The sequence below is a fragment of the Pteropus alecto genome, unplaced genomic scaffold (genome assembly GCF_000325575.1).
Source record: "Pteropus alecto unplaced genomic scaffold, ASM32557v1 scaffold45, whole genome shotgun sequence".
NCBI lineage: Eukaryota > Metazoa > Chordata > Mammalia > Chiroptera > Pteropodidae > Pteropus > Pteropus alecto.
This window is the reverse complement of record NW_006442491.1, coordinates 22952682-22969583: the sequence shown is the minus strand read 5'-3', so window position 1 is coordinate 22969583 and position 16902 is coordinate 22952682. Positions and strand designations below refer to the sequence as shown.

The 16902-nt window shown below is 54.4% G+C and overlaps 1 protein-coding gene across 4 annotated transcripts in view; it reads right to left on the bottom strand.

Moving 5' to 3' along the window:
* SRC (SRC proto-oncogene, non-receptor tyrosine kinase) overlaps positions 1-16902 on the bottom strand; it is a 55315-nt gene extending 38413 nt beyond the window's left edge. For 2 of the 4 annotated variants that reach the window (XM_015597165.2, XM_006921798.3), the window contains exon 1: positions 16793-16902. The gene's annotated coding sequence lies outside the window, so the exon portion shown is untranslated. Of the gene's footprint in view, positions 1-15102; positions 16282-16792 lie in introns of those variants that run through there. The other 2 variants (XM_025039774.1, XM_025039773.1) reach the window with 2 other exon arrangements.

Here is a 16902-nt window from a genome sequence, read left to right as displayed (position 1 = left end):
AGCTGAGACGGAAGCAGCGTGGGAGATGGTGCTGGTCCAATACACCCATCGCACAGGTGGGGCTGCGTCCTCTTCCTGCCTCCCTGCGACCTCCCACACTAGAACGTGAGTTCTCCATGGACAGGGATCTTGACCTGATTGCCTTTTCTTCCTTCAGAATCTCAAAAGAATTGCCTGCTCAACTAGGGAGTTTTTCTTCAATGGTTTCTGAATATAGAAAGGATTCCTGCCTCAGAGTGAAGGAATATGAATAATGACGGTAGTAATAGCTAATTATTTCTTGGGCACCTACTGTGTGCCATTCCTATCACCCCATTTCACAGATAGGGAAACTGAAATACAGACAGGTTAAATGATGTGATTAAAATCCCACTTCTCGGCAGCTGAGTGACAAGTCCCTCCCACTCTGAGCTTCTCCCTAAAGAGAGTTGCCAGCCAGGGCCACAGGGAAGGGCCCAAGGAAGAAGCCTGTGGCTGGGCTCTTCTTGGTAGTCCCCTCCCCAGAACTCAACGCTGTGGGCTGCTCTAGTGCAGGCTGGTGGATGGAATGGGGTATACTGATGAGGATGTGGAGACCCACACTTTTCTCCCTCACATCATCCTACCTGGGGTTCATGTCACCCCTTCAGTGCTCCCAACAGCCCTGGAGCAAGCTGTGGCCACATTCATTTTATACATGAGGATATGGGGGCTCCAGAAAGCTGCCCCAGCCAGGAAGTGGAGAGCCAGGATGCCAATCCAGATCCCAGTGGTACCAAAACCTATCCTCTCTCCACTGTATCTGCAAGAAGGCTTAAAAAGCACAGCCCAGGAAGTGGGCATGGTACATGCAAAGGCCCTAAGGCAGGAAGGTCAGCTATATAGGAATTTATCGAGTGAGAGGTCTGGACTGAGTGGGCCCAGCCTAACTGGGTCACTGCTGGCCTATGGCGCAGGCATGAGGTCTGAGAGCGGGGTGTCTAGCCCCAGGTCACATAGCAAGGCGGAGGCCAGCCCTCAAATGAGAGTGTAGGCACTGGGACTAAAGATAAGATTCTTAGAGCACCAGGACCAAGAGTGCTGGGCTGAAATGGAGCAGGAAGAGGAGATACTGGCCACAAACGACCCATAGATCAGGCAGGTCTCACCCTGCCAGGTACCACCTGGCCTGGCCTGATGAGGGCTGGCCACCACATGGCTGAGTGGAAGGCCTCCATCGGAATCATTGTGCGACCTTGGATAAGTCATGCCTCCTCTCACGCCTCAGCATCTGTACCTGGACAGAGGCCCTGGCATGCCAAGGACTCCTTAGCAGAACCCCCAGGATCAGGGCATGACTATAGGGAACAATAAGGTGACAAGTTTCGCTCTCTCTCAACCTCTCCAAGGTCATCTCTCCCAGGCTCCCCTGGCTGCCCCACCCCCGCTGGCTGATGGCTGATGGGCCTTGGGGGAATAGTCACCAGCCGGCCCCTGCCCACGGTGCCCGTTTCTTGCCAGCAGCTCTGGCTGCTTCTCTGCTCTGAGAACACACAGTGCCCCCTCCTCCCCACCCACGTGCATACAGTGGGGACACTGGTGGGCAGGAGCACCTGGTGGCTAGGCCCCTCCACACAGTCAGCTTGAGCTCAAGCCCCCACACTCAAAGCCCACAGGTGGCCTACCCTGGCTGTGTGACCTTGGGAAGGTCCAGCCCTCCCTTTACTCATCCATGCAATGGGGCCTCTGGCAGATCTCTGAGAGAAAGGACATGTTATTCTGAGGTTGGGGACAGTGGTCAGCAAGATGGCCAAAACCCTTAAAGCTCCAGCCTGCTGCATGCTCCCTCCTCCATACCCCATGATCCTCCCTTCAACTCATAATTACCCTCTGGCCTCTAGACCTCGGCACGTGCTGTTCTCTCCCCTAAAGCTTCGCCACCAGCCTCCCTGACTCCTGCGCCCCTCATGAACTCCAGTGTACCCTTTGAGCCTGACCACAGGCAATACCTGACCTTGCCTGGCCCCTGTGCCGAGAGGCACATCCCTCTTTTTCTGGGCTCACAAAGCCTCCACCACACGGGGATTAAAGGCTGGACCGCCTAGGTTTAAAACCCAGCTCTGACCGTTCCTAGCTGTGCGACCTCGGGAAAGTTACTCCCCATCTCCGTGTCTCTGCTTCCTCACCAATAAAATAGGGATAAAATCAGTAACCTACCTCCGAGGATTGTTGTGTTACATTGAATTCATATTTGTGAAGTGCTTAGCACAGAGCCCAGACCCTAGCAAATGTGCCATAGGTGTTTGCCATCAATCCACGATAGTAGCAGCTGTTATCTGTTGAACACCTACTGTGTGCCAGGCCCTGTGCTCAGCATCTTATCCGGATTCTCTCACAACAGCCTGGGAGGAGGAGCTGTTTTTGCCATAAACCTCACTTTATGACAAAGAGAGGGAGGCCCAGAGGGATCAGCTTCCCTTCAAAATATGTTAGGGAGGAGGGGACTTTTGCTGATATGAGGAATTATTGCTCATTTCTTTTAGATGAATTATGGTTTTGTGGCTACTTTCTTAACACGAGAGTCCTTATCTTTTAGAGATACATACTAAAAGATGTACACAGGCTGCATGTGCTTTAAAATGACACAGGATTGGGGGGAGGGGAGGGATGGAACAGGTATGGAGCGGGCAGGACAGGCCTTGAGTTGGTGGTGCTTGGGGTTCCGTGACGGGTGTGTGGAGATCGATTATACTAATACGCCTCTGTAACAGAGTTTAGAAAGGAAGATTAAATGAAATAATGCAAAAACAATGTATGGCCCCCTTCCCCCTCCCACCAATTGCCCTGGCCTGGGCAGACCAGTATCATCCCTGCCCCCTCGCTGGACTAATGCAGTAACCCACCTGCCTGCCCCCTCACCCCCACAGTCTGTTCTCCACACAGCAGCCAGATGCACTCAGAACCCTCCCGAGGCGCCCATCTCACTCAGAGTTAAAAGCCAATATTAGAATGGCCCGGAGGCCCTCCCTTATCAGCCCTCAATCTTTCTGCCCTTTTCTCTCTCCATTCTCCCCACAGCTCACACAGTTCCCCTGGCCTCCCGGCTGTTCCTCCTACACTCCATCACCCCCTACCTGAAGGTCTTAGCACTGGCTGTTCCCTCCACCTGCATTCTCTTCCCCCAGGGAACAACAAAACTCCTCCCTCCCCTCCTCAGAGGTGAGCTTCTGGGAGAGGTCTTTCTTCCCCAGGCAACCTCTCTAATTACATTTCCACCCCTCCCCCGCTATCCATTTGCTCCGTGGCACTTGTCACTCTCTTATAGACCACGTGCATGTTTTCCTTATTTGCTGGGATTTTGTTTCCCTACCTAGAAAATGAGCTCTGTGAGAGCAGAGATTTTTGTCTGGTTGGTTCTTTGCTGTATCTCCAGCCTCTAGAATATAGCCTGGTATAGAGTCATAGCGCTCAGTAAATATTTGTGGAAAGGAGGGAGGGAGGGATGGAAGGATGGATAAATGGGTCCTACCCAGGGCCCCACAAAATGAAGGGGTACAGGCCTTAGCCCTGGGTCTGTCCAGCTCCATAGCCTCTGCACCGACCACTGCACTCTCCTACCACTCACTGCCTGGCATGTTGGGGTGGCAGAGCCTCTGACCACCCTGATATATACAGGGCCACGTGCAAGTCTGAGACAACTCCAGGCCCCAATCTCGCCTGGCAGGGGCTTAGACATGGACAAGGTACCAGGGGATGTTTGCTGGATGTTTGCTGAGTGAGCAAGGAGTGAGTGATGAGTGAGCCAGGGGCCACCTGTGGGCCAGGGCAGCCAGAACATGTCTGGTCCCGTGTTCATGTTGCAAACATGCTAGGAACTGACAGTCCTCAAACCGGCTCTGCCAGTGTGGCTGCGGTGGGGTGGGGCACTGCAGGCTTGGGCTGGCACCGGCAGAGAGATGGAGGGGTGCTGCTGGGGACAGGACCCGTAGCCCGGGGAGGGCAAAGGCTAAGCAAGTGGACTGTGAAGCTCCTACCAATCTCAGCCCTGCAGAGACGAGACTGTTCCAGCCCCTGTGGCTCTTGGGTTTCTTCATGGGCAGGAAGGGGACCCCTTTCCAGCCTTCAGACTCTGACCTGCCCTGTAGAGGGAAAGATCCCTTCCTGCCAGGACCTGGCCACTGCCTGGAAGCCCCAGAGGGAAGGGCTAGGCCTAGAAGTGGGTGGCGCTAAAGCAGGTCGAAGCAGCAGGTGACCTGGTGTAAAAGCCTGCTCGGTCCTAAGTTGCTGCATAGCCAATCCTGTGCCCTTTTTGGACTCAGTTTCCCCACATGGGTTCCAGGGACCTTCAATCTCAAGGGGCTGAGTTATCATTTGGCAACTCCAGCCCTGCTGCTCAGCTCTGAGGGTGGACATGGCCAGAGCCCACACTTGCACACGTGTCCTTGCTCCCCACAAAAACAACAATAATCAAGATACGTGCTGATTACTGAACGCTTACTGTATGCCTGGCATCAGTGCTTTACGTGCACCGTTTCATCTGATCCTCCCGACAGCACTGTATGGTAGGGACCATTCTGTGCCCATTTTCCAGCAGAGGCCCAGGTCCCATGGCAAGCCGGAGTCCAGGCCCTCAACTCCACCCTGAGGTCACACTGGGTAGCCTCCATCTCCCCAAGACAGTTCAGGGCAGGAAAGAAATCTCATATATACCTCAAAACTTTGGCTAGAATTTGGGGAGCAGGATCTGTATTCCCCAAATCCATAGATTTCCTAAGTCCTGAGCAGCCGAGACTCAACACTGTCCCACTGTGTTACCAGGCTGTGGGAGTAACACTCTGAGCCTCATCCTGAGCAGCCGAGACTCAACACTGTCCCACTGTGGGTGTAACACTCTGAGGGTGTAACACTCTGAGCCTCGGTTTTCTCATCTGTGAAAAGGGTCGGATCTTGCCAGTTTTACCTAAAGTACGCCATTGTTTAAAGCCACAGGAACTAGAGGACTCAGTCTAGCCCTCGGGACAAGGTGGAGAAGCTGCTGGACCTATGTGCCTCCAGATGGATTAGGGAAAGGAGGAGCAAACATGAACCCGAACCCCATAGTAGTCTACAGCAGAGTCTCATCACCAGCAGCCCAATAGAGGAAGGATAATTCCTCCTGGCCCCCATGTAACCCAGTTCCAAGCCCTGTCAGTCCCACCTCTAAACACATCCTGAATCCACTTCCTTCCCTCCCACATAGCCACCTTCTAGTCTAAGCCCAGCCTCCTCCTCCAATCTGGCTGATTGGAGGCAGAGAACCTTTCTGAAATGTCAGTCTGAATCCTTTGCTCCTGCTCAACACCCCTCATAGCCCCTATACTCCGAGACTAAGGACAAAGTCCTCACAGGGGCCTCCAAGGCCCTACAATGGACTCTCTTCATTCATTCGGCTTCCATACTAGCCGCTTCTCCCTTCCCCCGAGACTGCAGTACGCCTCTGCCTCAGGGCCTTTGCTCTTGCTGTTCCCGCCACCCAGAGCATACTTCCCCTAGACACCTATATGCCTCACTCCCTCATTTCCTTTAGGTGCTTTACTAAAATGTCACTTCCTCCGAGAGGCCCTTCCTGACTACCTGTTTAAATGGCAACACACCCGGCCAACTCTGTTCTCTCTTTGAGTCTCATTTCAAAAGTTGACTTCCCCCAGCTCAAGTGAGGACCTTCAACTTCTCCTTCCTAGCATAGACCACAGCTCTGATAACATAACTCACTGTATGAGTACATGTCTGATGAGGACAGGGGCCACTTCTGTCTCAGAGCTGAATACTCTGCAGCGGGTATAACATTCAAAATAGTTAACAGCTGGATACCATGCAGTCAGAAGGGACACTGGCCAAAAGCACAGGGCCTAGCATGGAGTGAGGACTTGGTAATGAATGAATGAACGAACAAATGGATGGATGGATGGATGGATGGATGAACAGGGCACACAAAGCAGGCTTGACACCTGCCAGGGATGCCCGGGGCCCTGAGAAGGTGGCACAGAGAAGGGAATGGCCTTCCCAAGTTCACCAGCCAGGCTCTGGCCTAAACAGCTGCAGCCAGTCTGGCTACTCCTCCTGCACAACCCGACTTTCATTTCCCATGCTCTCAGTCTGAGGACGCTCCTTCCCTCAGGGGAACTGGGTGAAGAGGAGGGGCAGGCAGCCCTCTGGTCCCCAAAGAAGGGGAGACTCCCAGGATCCATCTGTCCCACCACAAAGGGGCTTTGTCCTCAGTACTGAGAGCCTGAGGCAGACCGGAAGCCACCCTCAGCCACACAGCAGGTTCCAGCACCCCCCGTCAGCTGGGCCAACAGCTCCAAAGCCAGGTCCAGGGGCTGGCGTGGTGCTGGGCACAGTTCTCTCAAATCTCACTAACTCTCCCTAGGAGCCCTAGGAGAGAGGCTCTGGCATAACCCCTTCGTTTCTATAGATGGGGAAACCGAGGTTCAGAAGGGCAAAGTTACTTAGCCAAGATCTCCCAGCCAAAGAACAAAGCTAGGGTTCAAATCCAGGCCCATCTGGCACTAGAGCCTTCAGCTACAGCTCTCAACTCACTGTGCCTGGAGAACTGACTGTCTGGGTTCGAGGGGAGAGGGGCCTTTCTGGAGACATGAGTGAGCAGCTGTGCCCGGCCCTGCACCTGAAAAGAGACATGTGCCCTGGTGAGGCTCCCCAACAAGGGAGGCAGGCTGGGCCCTGAACCCAGAGCGCTTGCCCCACACCCAGCCCATGTCCCAGGCTCCTTCGGAATCTGCCAGCCAGGCCCCAACAAGTCACCACCACTTCCTGCCAGGCAGGCATCTACAGGGAAAGGATGTACAGGTGGGCAGACCAGGGGGAAGAGGCCCCCCACCCTCACCCCAATGTTCCCCTTTCAATCCCAGACCTGTCATATGCCTGGCCAGCACCCACCTTCTTTCCAGACCTATCTGTTCTTGGTGCAGCCACCAGGGCCACCTCACTGCCAATGGGGTATCTACCCTGAGTCGGGCACTACCTACGGTGCCGGATAGAGCAGTCTCGCCCTACAGTCTCTCCTCACTGCCCAGGGACAGCATATAGACTCCCCGAGCAGGCACCCGAGGCCCTCCACTCACTGGCACCGGCCACCTCTCAGGTCAAAACTCTACTGCTCCTCTGAGCTCCAACAGGAGTTGCTGCTCAGGCCACACCTTCGGGCCCTTGCTCAAGCCTCCACCTCCCCTCAGAGAACCAACCCATCCTTCCAGGTAGGTCACATGTACCACTTTCTCCAGGAAGTCTTCCATGATCCACCCCCTCCAAAGCCCCAGACCAAGCGGGGGATTCTTGATTACTATCTGGAATCTCAGTCTCTGTGGACTGCCTTCACTTGGCAATAGCAACTGAGCACCTGAGCTGGGTCAGATACTTTTCTTTGTCCTCCCTTCAAACCTTCAGGAGAAGGCCTCAGCAGGAGGCCTGCCCTGTTCTCAGCAGCCCCAGGCCAAAGGCAGAGCATCCTAGCAAGGGCTTGAGGCCTTGCTTGATCAACCTAGTCACCATCTAACTACCAACTACCCTGTATGTGACCTGCTGCTCCCCACCTCCCCAGGCTACACCTCCTCAAACTATTTCCCACATCCAGATCTTTGCCTGTGCTGTCCCTTCTCCCTAGCAAGCCCTCACCATTCATTTTTCCTCCTGAGTTCCTGCTCACCCATTAAGCCTCAGGCCAGATACCACCTCCTCTGGGAAGCCCTCCTGGTATTGTAATGGGCTGCCACAGTTCACATGGCACCTACTCCGTGGCAGGGCAATGATCAGGGCCTGGGTCTGGCTCCCCTAGGGTGCAGGCTGCTCCCAGAGTGCATCTTTGGAGTCCCCAGCACCCAGCACAAGGCCCAGACACCACCAGCAGGTAATCAAGAGTCCAGCTGCCAGCTCCCTGCCCAGAGAACCCAGGGGCAGAAGCCAGGAGCAACTGCCAATGGCAGTACTGAGTCCTGTTTTGCCCACGCTACCCACAGACCTAAGATATGGGTGGAATGGGGGGGGCCTTTCTGCAAATGGCCAACTGGTAACCAAACCCACGTCGTTTCTAAAACTAGGGCACAGGATAGAAACGGGAACAGCAGAATTGTCCCCAAATAGAACTGTGGCTCATCTGGTTCCTGGGCCTTTGGGAACACCTGGCAGGGGTGGGGGTGGGGCAGGCAGGTGGCCCCTCCCAAGGATCGAAAGGAAGTCTAAAGTTTGGAGGGTGGGCAGAGAGGTCAACATGGCCACAATCAGCACTGATACCCAGCCTACTTCCTTCAGGATCGGTCCAAATCCTGGAAGGTGGAAGGTCCTCTCCCATTTACCCCCACCTAGCTCAGGGTGCTCCCTAAACTGTCCCACCTCTGAGGCTTTGCTCATGTGGGTCCTCTGCCTGGAATGCTGTTCCCTTCTGAGAGTCAAAATCCTACCATCCTTGGGTACATCCTACAAGCCTGGCATGGGCAAGCATTGGGCAGAATGAGCTTATCAAGTCTTCCCAACAGCCCTGTGAGGAAAAGCCCCCTGCCCCTATCTCATAGATGAGGAAACTGAGAAGCCATTTGCCCAGGACACACAGCAGAGGAGGCAAGTGGAACAGGGGGTGTGATGGGTCCTGGGTGCCAGCAGCCACAGGGCGCCCAGAAGGCCTGGTAGGGCCTGCTTCAGTGTCCTAACCAGGGCCAGCCCTGGGAACTTGGCATAACTCAGGAACAAAGTACATAGGGCATGGTCCTACCAGCCCAGGCAGAACAGGAACCCCTACCTACCTCCCACCCTCACCTTCACTGACTGAGGAGCCACATTGGGACAACGTGATGGAACTGTTCCCCTCACAACATGCAGAGACCCACTGCACAGATGAGAAACCTGAGTCCCGGAAGGGGGACAGTTCCCCCATTGGAAAGTGGGATAAGCCCCAGGAAGCTCTGGCTGTGACAACCCACTACAGCCTTCCTGTCTGGAGAACGGGGTTGTCATTCCTTTCCTCTTCAGGTTAATACAAATCATAATAAAAGAGCAGCTGCCATTTACTGAGTGCTTAACTATGCGCTGGCATCACTGACAGCATCATGCACAATACCTCGCTTGTTCCCTAGGACAAGACCATGCTGCGGATGCTGCCTGCTTTTCAGATGGGGGAACTGAGGCACAGAAAGGTGAACTGACTTCCCTTTCTATCGCACAGCTATTGGGTGACGACAGTTGGAGGCAGAGGAGAAGCCCCTGGGGTTGGAAGCCCGCGGTGGCTTCCCAGAGGAGCCTCCTGGCCTTCACGCTGCCCTGACAGGGATACTACGAGAGGCCAGAGGAGCAGTCAGGGGTCAGGCAGGAGGCAGAGAAGGGCTCAGCCTGCCCTGCGGTGTTCAGAAGGCCTTGGGTCCAAATCCATGCACTGGGTGACCTCGGGCAAGGCCCTTTGCTTCTCTGAGCCTCAGTTTCCTCTTTGGTGAAACAGAGCCAGAAGCGCTGCCTCACAGGGATGCGGTGAAGATCAGGCACAACCGTTCACCTGGCACTCAGCAAAGGCTCAACTATGTGCTGAAGGAAATTAATGACTATTGAAAGAATCCAAGGCTGGTCCTTGCAGCTCACTGTTCTTTCAGGATCATGGTTGTATCTGATTCTGTACTCAGAAGGGGTAAGGAGGTGGACACAATCTGTCCCTTCTCTAATTCCTACAAGGAACCCCCCCCAGCTCTGTCAGCCTTCCAGGCTATGTGACCTCAGACAAGTCATTTCATCTCTCTGAAACTCCAGACCCTCCTCTGGACAATAAGTCAAGGCTTTCATGGGACTCTGAGAGAGAGGGTTCCTGCCTGGGGAGACATGGGGCTCACGGGGGTGGGAGGGAAGGAGGTTCCTTCTGTCCAAGCATAGAGAGCACCTGGCATGACCCTAACTTGAGGCCTCAGTTTCTGCACCTGCCAAATAAAGAGTATTATGATCTGTCTCCTTCCCAGCCCTGCTTGAGGATGCTCAGAGGTGATTGTAAAAATTGCTTCATAAACTATAAAGTGTGGCACCCTTCAGAGTGATGATTATTACTGCACTCCCACAGTAGCAAAGAGAGTCCCATGACTTGCCATCTAAGGCAGTACGTGTCAGAGCCATGACAGAGGGCAGAGAAAGAGCAATGGGGGTGCTGAGGAGGGAAGTATGGACTCAGGTTGGGGCAGAGAAGAGTGGTCAGCAAAAGCCTTCTGGAGGCAGAGGCCACTGAGCCTCTCAAAGGGTATTGACAGAGAGAGCAGCAGGCCATGGGAACCCCAGAGGCAAAGGCCTGAAGGCTGGACATCCCAGGGCAAGCAAGAAGACAGCCAGTGGTTCGGAAAGGCTTACGGGTCACCTGAGCAAAAGGGAAATATGGGAGACGATGCGGGGTGTGAACAGAGCTCTAGCCCAGACCAACAGCACCTCCAGGAGCCCTTGCTGTGGATCCTGGGCCCATCTGCCTCTCTCTGAGCTTCAGCTGCCTTTCAGGCCAAGCAGGCAAAGACATAAAGTACCCAATGCTCGATCAGTGGCCACCTTCAGAGAGATGGACACATTCAGTGAGAGGGCCTTGAATGTCAGGAATGAGGGCATCAGGAGGCTTTGACAAGTCACAGGCAGGCACAGGCTGAGGTGGGAGCTAGGCTCAGGGAGGCAGGTTCCAATCAATCCAGCCATGGAACTTATCTGTCTCTAGTTAACCTTCACCCAGCGCCCCCCTCATAATTCAAGCCCACTACGGACACAGGTTCCAGGCTCAGCCCTTGGGATTTTCAGATCAGCTGGCCTGCAGAGGCCCAGAATTCCCATCTCATGAGAGAATTACCTTCATAATCAAAGGCACTCAGAAACATTAAGCAGGCCCTACACCAGAGCAGACACACGTTAGCTCATCTGATCCTCACATCACCTTGACAAAGCTGTCATTCCCATTTCACAAATGAGGACACTAAGGCTCAGAACAATCATTTTCCCACAATCATACACAACAAACAAGTGGCAGAGTCAGGATTCTAACCCAGATCCATCTGGCTCCAAAGGCTTTGCTCCCCTTATGCCATGACCATCCATTGAGCACCCTGACATGCCACTCCTAGGAGCTGAGGGTTCCCGGCAAGATCGTAGTACTCCAGATCCAAGTGGAGATCCATCACCCAGAGCTGGAAGCCCAGAGAGTCAGGATACCTGCTCCTACCTAGGGGAAGATTTCAGCCAATCTGATGCAGACTTAGTGGGAATTGGATGCCACAAATCACCCAGAAGCCAGAAGTCTGGGCTCACACTTCACCGTGCTAAGTGACCATAGCCCTGGACCTTGGCCTCTTTGAGCCTCAGTTTCCTCTTCTATGAATAGGGCAAAAGTTCTGCCCACTCCATAATGGGTCAAGGGATGGAATAAGTCACCTTACTATGTATGACCTGGCTAGGGAGGACACAATGCAAAGACATTGACATCAGACAGAGTAAAAGTCAAGGCCACAAATCCGGACAAAGCAGACCAGAAGATAATTGATGGGGGAGGCCAAGATTCCCAGCACCACCTCAACCCCGACTTCCAATCCCCAGCACCTGGAGCTTGAGGGTTCAAAGGGCCCTTCCCCATAGTTTCTCAACATCTCCACAGCCCCTCTGACATAATCCCCAGCACCTGGAGCTTGAGGGTTCAAAGGGCTCTTCCCATAGTTTCTCAACATCTTCACAGCCCCTCTGACATCCTCAGCCACACACCGGCATCAAGGAAGACTCGGCCAGACCTGCCCCTGGAGAACTCCCCAGCTGGGATCCCCATCACCGAATGAGAGAGGAGCCCTCACCATACAGGGGAGGAAACCAAAAACCAGAACAGGAAGAGACTTGGCCAAGATCATCCGGTTCTCCTCCCCTCAGGCTTCTCATTTTATTCTGGAACTTCTCTGGATAGTTCCAGGGGGAGGGGAGGGGCTAGGGCTCCGTTTGGAGGGAAGTCGCTTGCTCGTCACAGCAAGGAGTGGGGAAATGGGGGGTCTGGCTTCCAGTTCTAGGATGCTCCCCAGTAACTGACCCCTTGACTCGGCCCACCCAGGCTGTGAAGAAGGGTGGTCTGCTAGGCAGAAAGAGCCCTGGATCAAAAGACAAGAGATGTTTATTTTTCTCCCAGTTCAGATAATGTATCCTGGGTCTTTCTGGCCTCATTTCCCCCATCTGTGAAGAAAAGGTCAGAATAAACCAGAAATAACAAACTGATGGCACACATAGGATGCTCTCTAATCCTCTGTCCAGGGCAGACATTACTAATTTATCACAGCACTCTCTCCCATGAAAGCCAAGACTGGCATCAGAATGCTTTTCAACATAGCAATCCAGATCTGGGGAATTTGAGCCCCAGGCCACCACAAGACTAGATAATACCTGAGCCCTCACAAGGAAAGAAGGGAGAAGAAAAATATAACATTTACTGAGCATCCACAAGAATCAAGCTGCGGGGAGACATTAGTTGATTTCATCTTTACAAGCTAGGGATGCAAACTCTGAGGTTCAGAGAGACTAAGTGATTCGCTTTGGACATACAGCTGGGAATGGGGCCTTGAACACAGGGGAGGTATCTACTGGGCCACCCTCCCCCCGAACAGTGATGCAAAGCCAGCCACTAAGTAAGCCACTAAGGTACAGCCTCACCCCAACCACCCTGTGGCCCTACTAGGTGCAAGCCCCATGCCCATTTTACAGGTTCAAAAACTTGAGTCACAGGAAGGGTATGCCAGCTGCCAGAGGAGGAAGGACTTGAGTCCATATCTGGTTCTTCCCCACCGCTATTTATCAAGTTAACAGGCGCGAAATGCTTTATTTCAGCCCTCTTGGGCATTCTGGGAGCCATGACTCATATTATCCCACTTCAGAGATGAGGAAACTGAGGTAACCCAGAGGAAGTACCTCCCCCAGGGGCTCAAATAGAAACCAGAACAGTTTACCATGGAGATAAGGGGAAGGGGGCAGTAGAAGGGAAGTAAAGGGCTATGAGAACCCAAAGGGAGATAGAGGTGTAAGATGGCCATACCACAGAGGCAGGAAATGAGGCTGGAGTCAAAAAGCCCAGAGCAAGGGGGACGGAGGGCCTTTGATATGGCTCAAAGGCCTTCAGGGACATGAGAAGTCCTTGGTAGTGCCCCGCACTGGACTAGGCACACAGAGCCCTACAGCTTAGGTTCAGCCCTGTCACTTAGCAACTGGGAGACTCTAGTCAGTGGCTTCTTCTCTCTGGGTCTTAGTATTTACATCTGGAAAATGCGCCAGTGCTGGGATTAGCGAGGCCCACCTCCCCAGTTTGGCCTCCTCACACAGAGAGGGCATGGAGGGACTCAAGTCGCCCAGCGCACGGGTGGTTTTGGCTGCCGACATCCTTTCCTAGGCCAGACCTGCCTAGACCAGCACCTTCAGACTCAGCGAGATCATTCTCTCAAAGCCTCTACCACACAGCTATCAAGACCAGATCCACTGAGCCACTCAACCCGCCCAATGTAACACCACACAGGACCTACTGGTGCCAGGCAGTGGGCATACAGCCCTCCTTTAACCCTCACCTGATAGGGAGATATTTATTGTCCCCATTTTCAAGACAAGGAAATTAAGTCTCAGATGGCTATAGTGTGTGACCCAAAGACACACAAGTAGAGGGAGTCAGAACCGGAATCCAGGCCTGTGTGACTCCTGAGCCCTTACCACACCTTTGGTCTCCAGCTGACCTCTCCCTGCTCCGCACCTCACTCCCGGCCTCCAGCCACCCTGCACTGCACTTTCCCAACCCCTGGCTCTCACCCTCTCCAGCCCTCCTGCTAGTGAACTCCTACTCCACTTTTAAAGCCCAGCCTCAAATGCCTCCTCCTCTTAACACCTGATCTAGGCCCCCACAGAATACTTGCCCACAGAGTTAGTTCTACCAGGTGCCTTGGCCAGCTCTGTACCCCTGGCCTCCAGATTGGGGCTGTTCATAAAGGAGAGAGCAATCAGCCCCCTTGTGAAGGCAGAACTCCTCCTCAAGGCCCACATGTCTCCACATGGTTCAGCTTTGCTAACATCCGCTCATTTCGCCTCTCACCCAATCCTCCTAAATTCTCTGTGCTCCAAGCTCACAGGTTTTCCCATTGTTTCTCTGTAACAGCACATACTCCCCCCCCCCGCCACCACAGGGCCTTTGCACATACAGTTTCCTCCACCTGGCAAGCCCTTTCCCTAGCTCCATGCCTGGCCAACTCCTACACATTTCCTTTAGGATCTCTCTGTACCCCACACCTTTCTCTCCTATCATATCTGTGACTATATATTCATTTGTTTGGCATCTTGTTTGCTATTTGTCTCACCCGCTATACTCAAATTTCTGGGAGGCCAGAGATCTATTCACAAGTCCCCAATAAGGACTCACCCAGGCTGACCACGTCCACAACCCCAGGGGCCCTGGGAAGTATCTGAGCAAGAGGGAAAAAAAGAATACCCTGTCCCCTTCTCTGATAAGTGAACTGCTGCTCCTCCCAGCACCATCTCCTGGAAGCCTCCCAATGCCTCCCTACAGCTCCCGCTGCCAACCCCGTCACCACACCGTTCAGCCTGAGTTCAAAGCTCCTAGCACACAGTAAGTATTCAATACAGAGTCATGGATGCTTATATCTAGGCGGGTTTGGGAAAAGAGGGTCAAGTGAGGACCAGGGGTATTGGGGGGGGGGTCCTGTCAGCAGGTCACTGAGCCATCTCCTCCCTGGCTCCTGGGGCTTAAGAGAGCTAAACAACCCCCCACCTCCAGGTCACGATCAGGAAAGAAGCAAAAGCAGGAATTGGCTGTAAGCTAGGGATAATTCACGCTCCAGGAAGAGGCTAGGGGAGAGGAGAGAGCTGGGGGGCTTTCCTGGGAAAAGTAAGCCTTAAGCTAAGCCCTAAAGAGCAAGAGCAGATAAGCAGCTCATAGAAGAGAGGGCACTCCGGGCAGAGACACCTTCAGGAGCAAAGGTCCAAGGACCACACAGGAGAGCCTGGGCAGACAGTCAGCTGAGAGAAGTGACACACTATAAATCATTTCCCTCAGTGGAAAGACCACATCACCAAGGCACACATCACCACATCACCAAAAAGGCCTCGTGGCTTCCATGCAATCACACTCACCAGTATAGTCTTTTCCGACACTTCCACGTGCCTGGTCCAATACTGGGAAAATTCTGCTCCCACAACACTGGAGGGTTCAAGGGCAGCCGAAATGGAGTCTTTGAAGTCTAGGTTTTAATTCCAGCTTCTGTGTAGCCTGGGTCAAGTCACTTCCCCTCTCTGCACCTCAGTTTCTCCATCAGCAAAATGAGGACATAACAAAGACTCCCCACCTCACGGGAGGTTCTCAGTAGATGTAAGCAGCTATCATTCTCAATGGCCCATTTTATATTCAAAGCCAAGGCCAGAGGGAGCAGTGAGTTGCCTAAGGTCACACAGCTGTTGAGTGGCAGGACTCTGCTGGAGCTGTTTCTTTCTCCAGGGGTTATGAGGCGGCTTTTCGGGCACCAATCCATCCTCTTCTGGAGATGAGCCCCACTAGGGCCAGCAACTCACCTCCCACCCAGTTTAGGCAATTCATCCAGTAAAGCACTGATTAAGCACCTACTACTAAATGCCAAGCCACTACTGCAGAAACACACAGCTTCTTCCCCTGAGGATTCCCATTCCACATATGGGAACTCAGAGGGCAGTCCCTTGGCCCAGGTCAACCAGTGAGATGAGAAACCTAGGTGTCTTGCTTCCCCAGCCAGAAGCCTGAGAAAAGGATCGGCAACAAGACAAGCCTGGCCCATTCTTGAAACCAAGTGTGATCTCGACTCACTGTAGCTGAGCCTGGACTCACCCCAGGTCACCCAAGGACCACTACCCCAACTGTAGAGTTCCGGAAGCTCAGAAAGCCTCGCCCAGAGCCATACATGTTCTGTCACACTCGAGTCGGTGTGAAGGCCCCAGAGGCTGAACTGATACCCCACAGGCTCACCCCTTTTGTTCACCTCCATCTTTCCATCAGCTCAGTAATCCCAGCCAGGCCCACCTGCCACCGATGAAGACCCCCAGCTCAGAGAGGGCAAGCAGTTAGTTGTCTGAGGACACACAGCAGGGCAAGTGGTCGCCCTGTTGAGGCTCAAATCCACCCCCAACCCCTAGCCCAGGCAGGCAGATGGACCCAACCTAGTGGTGAAAACCCAAAACTTTTGGCAACTTCTGAGCAGGCAGAGGGCTGGGCCTGCCCAGGGGCGATCCCGGGGGCTGTGGATAAGAGGTACCAACATAATCTAACCCAGTCTCTTCAAGGCCGGTGGCACCAGGCCCTACCCAAAGCCCCACGAGGACTGAGAGATCCCCGTGCCCGGCCAGGCGCCCCTAGCCCAGCGCCCCCAGGCCCACCCTGCCGGACCCCCGATCCCCCTCCCCTCCCAGGCCAGGGGCGCCAGGCCGGGCAGCCGCAGCCAGAGGTGGCGCCTACTGGCTCAGATTTCAGATTTGGCCTAGACCCGGCCTGGGGGCTCCAGCAGGGCTCTCTGCTCTAAGGGGGCTCGTAGGGGAGGCCGAACCGGAGGAGAACCTCGGGCCGGCGGGACCCCCGCGACCCCCGCCCAGCCCCCGCACCCAGCAGCATCATAACAAAAGGCCGCGCTGGGCAAATCCCCGTGCGCCCGCCCAGCGCTCGGGGATCGCGGCTCAGCCGGGGGGGTGGAGGTTGAAGGGGTGGACAAGACCCCCCAGCGGCCCGGCGATTTTTTCCGGGCGGGGGCTTCCCCACGCCGGCCGGGACAGGGGGCTCGCGGAGCGGAGGAGGGACGCTCACCTGGGCCGGCGGCTAGGCGAGCGCACCCGCAGACAGACGCACGCGAGGACCGACCGCCGGACCGCCAGAGGGTCGGGCAGACGGCTGCCAGGCCGCTCCGGCTCCCAGGC